At 48.1% G+C, this 2,994-nt stretch overlaps 2 non-coding genes across 2 annotated transcripts; both read right to left on the bottom strand.

The window, feature by feature from the left end:
• Positions 1-1,555: 1,555 nt before the first annotated feature.
• On the bottom strand, positions 1,556-1,637 carry trnal-uag (transfer RNA leucine (anticodon UAG)). The gene has a single exon. It is a non-coding gene; the product is annotated as a tRNA-Leu (tRNA).
• A 418-nt stretch (positions 1,638-2,055) lies between these two features.
• trnal-aag (transfer RNA leucine (anticodon AAG)) lies at positions 2,056-2,136 on the bottom strand. Its single transcript has one exon. It is a non-coding gene; the product is annotated as a tRNA-Leu (tRNA).
• Positions 2,137-2,994: the final 858 nt, after the last annotated feature.

Genomic DNA, 2,994 nt, shown 5'->3' on the forward strand with positions numbered 1-2,994 from the left:
ACCCCATCACTTCAGCAACAAATGCTGTTTTATAACAAAGTTCGGGAGGAACAGTCGCAGTTCATTAACCTGATTAACACAAGTGGAGACCAATCAGTAATCAACTCATGACAAGGTATAAATAACAGCAGAACCTACCTCTGTTCATTGACAGTTTTCAGCATCCCGGTTCGCGCTGTCTGTCATCTTATCACAGACGAAATTTTCCTTCCAGCAAGGAGATCCATACAAAGGAGATTTTTCAGATCTGCTAATTTTGCTGACTATGATCATTAAACACGGCCGTTGAGCACCATCAAACGTCATCGCAACAGCGGCTCTTCTTGCCAAGCCACACGTCATGGCCAATTGACCGCGCAAAGCTCGAGCTCGCCTCGCTTGACACCACGATTGATCCGATCAAGACCGGGCTCTCTTTGACGCTAGAATCGCAGCACCAGCAGGCATTCAACCAGCCCGCTCCTCAGTTCTTACTGCAGCAAGCCTCTCTCACTTCCCGCCGTGGCTCAGCCTTTCACCGCAGCTTTTCCGGCCGAGGCGCAGTTTGAGGCCACCTCCTCTAGCGGCGCAGACCGTGCGTCATAAATCAATACATTTTCAGGTGAAGATGCTAAATACAGGTTTGCGGCTAGAAAGTAGTGCGGGAGCTGCATGGAGTTCCGATCACATATGTACGTGGAAATTTAGAACCAAATTGAGCCTTGGGCGCGTTCAAATATTTAAACTTCTGCAACCAGACCGCGTGCAAAACACACTCGGGCCACGCTACACTGCACTCCTGCGCTCTCCGGCTCGCTACGACAGGTGAAAGGCCTCCCTGATGCTGACTAGTGCGAAAAGCTGCATTCTAATCCTGTTTTTCGTAAAACAAACCTGATCCATAGCAGGTTAGGGCTTGCGGCAATGTTGCTGTCACAGCAAGTCTGAGGCGAGTTGTGCAGAACAGATCAACTAAAATCGTCAGCAATGAAACTTTCAGTAGTCACTTAACCACAGAGGAGAACAGTGCCCCGGGAGCAGGACTCAGTCTGACTGCTTTAGCAGAAAGGAGATAGGCTGAGCACCTGGCCGCTGAAAGGCAAAGTGTACTCTCACCACGTTTTCAGAACCTTCATCGAGTATACACAGGGCCTCTGTAATTAAAACCACAGCTGGCAGCGGTGGGATTCGAACCCACGCCCCCAGAGAGAAGAACAACAACGCTACCACACTAAGCCCTTTTCAATGAGTAAAACTGGCTGTTTCCATCCTTTTGCCTACTTATTGCTTTCCACTGTTATTTTTTTCAATGAGTAAAACTGGCTGTTTCCATCCTTTTGCCTACTTATTGCTTTCCACTGTTATTTTATTCAAGCGATTTTTCCTGTTTTGAAGTAACTTCACTGTGATTGTAAACTATTGACGTCCCTGCTTCAACACGGTGCATCTGTAAGGAAGGAGCAGAGGCCGTGACAGGCTTTCAGCACCGACTTGGCTAAATTGCAAGGAATGTAAAAGCGGCTGAATTTGGACGTTCACGCAGCATCACTTTGCGCAGCCTTCAAAAAGCATCTACTGGCAGCGGTGGGATTCGAACCCACGCCCCCAGAGAGACTGGAGCCTAAATCCAGCGCCTTAGACCACTCGGCCACGCTACCAGGTTGATATCTTTCCATTCCTTTTCCGCCTTCCACCTTCCGGAAATAGAGGCAACGCTACCACACTAAGCCCTTTTCAATGAGTAAAACTGGCTGTTTCCGTCTTTTGCCTACTTATTGCTTTCCACTGTTATTTTTTTCAATGAGTAAAACTGGCTGTTTCCATCCTTTTGCCTACTTATTGCTTTCCACTGTTATTTTATTCAAGCGATTTTTCCTGTTTTGAAGTAACTTCACTGTGATTGTAAACTATTGACGTCCCTGCTTCAACACGGTGCATCTGTAAGGAAGGAGCAGAGGCCGTGACAGGCTTTCAGCACCGACTTGGCTAAATTGCAAGGAATGTAAAAGCGGCTGAATTTGGACGTTCACGCAGCATCACTTTGCGCAGCCACAGCAGTCTTCCAAAAGCATCAACTGGCAGCGGTGGGATTCGAACCCACGCCCCGAAGAGACTGGAGCCTTAATCCAGCGCCTTGGACCGCTCGGCCACGCTACCCTGCACCCCTGCGCTCTCCGGCTCGCTACGACCGGTGGAAAGGCCTCCCTGATGCTGACTAGGGCGAAAAGCTGCATTCTAATCCTGTTTTTCGTAAAACAAACCTGATCCCTAGCAGGTTAGGGCTTGCGGCAATGTTGCTGTCACAGCAAGTCTGAGGCGAGTTCTGAAGAACAGATCAACACAGGATTGACTAAAATCGTCAGCAATGAAACTTTCAGTAGTCACTTAACCACAGAGGAGAACAGTGCCCCGGAGCAGGACTCAGTCTGACTGCTTTAGCAGAAAGGAGATAGGCTGAGCACCTGGCCGCTGAAAGGCAAAGTGTACTCTCACCACGTTTTCAGAACCTTCATCGAGTACACACAGGGCCTCTGTAATTAAAACCACAGCTGGCAGCGGTGGGATTTCGAACCCACGCCCCCAGAGAGACTGGAGCCTAAATCCAGCCTTAGACCACTCGGCCACGCTACCAGGTTGATAGTTTCTTTCCATTCCTTTTTCCGCCTTCCACCTTCCGAAATAGAGGCAACGCTACCGCACTAAGCCTCTTTTCAATGAGTAAAACTGGCTGTTTCCATCCTTTTGCCTACTTATTGCTTTCCACTGTTATTTTTTTCAATGAGTAAAACTGGCTGTTTCCATCCTTTTGCCTACTTATTGCTTTCACTGTTATTTTATTCAGCGATTTTCCTTTTTTGAAGTAACTTCACTGTGATTGTAAACTATTGACGTCCCTGCTTCAACACGGTGCATCTGTAAGGAAGGAGCAGAGGCCTGACAGGCTTTCAGCACCGACTTGGCTAATTGCAAGAATGTAAAAGCGCTGAATTTGGACGTTCACGCAGCATCACTTTG

The sequence above is a fragment of the Carassius auratus genome, unplaced genomic scaffold (assembly GCF_003368295.1).
Source record: "Carassius auratus strain Wakin unplaced genomic scaffold, ASM336829v1 scaf_tig00217304, whole genome shotgun sequence".
Classification (NCBI taxonomy): Eukaryota; Metazoa; Chordata; class Actinopteri; order Cypriniformes; family Cyprinidae; genus Carassius; species Carassius auratus.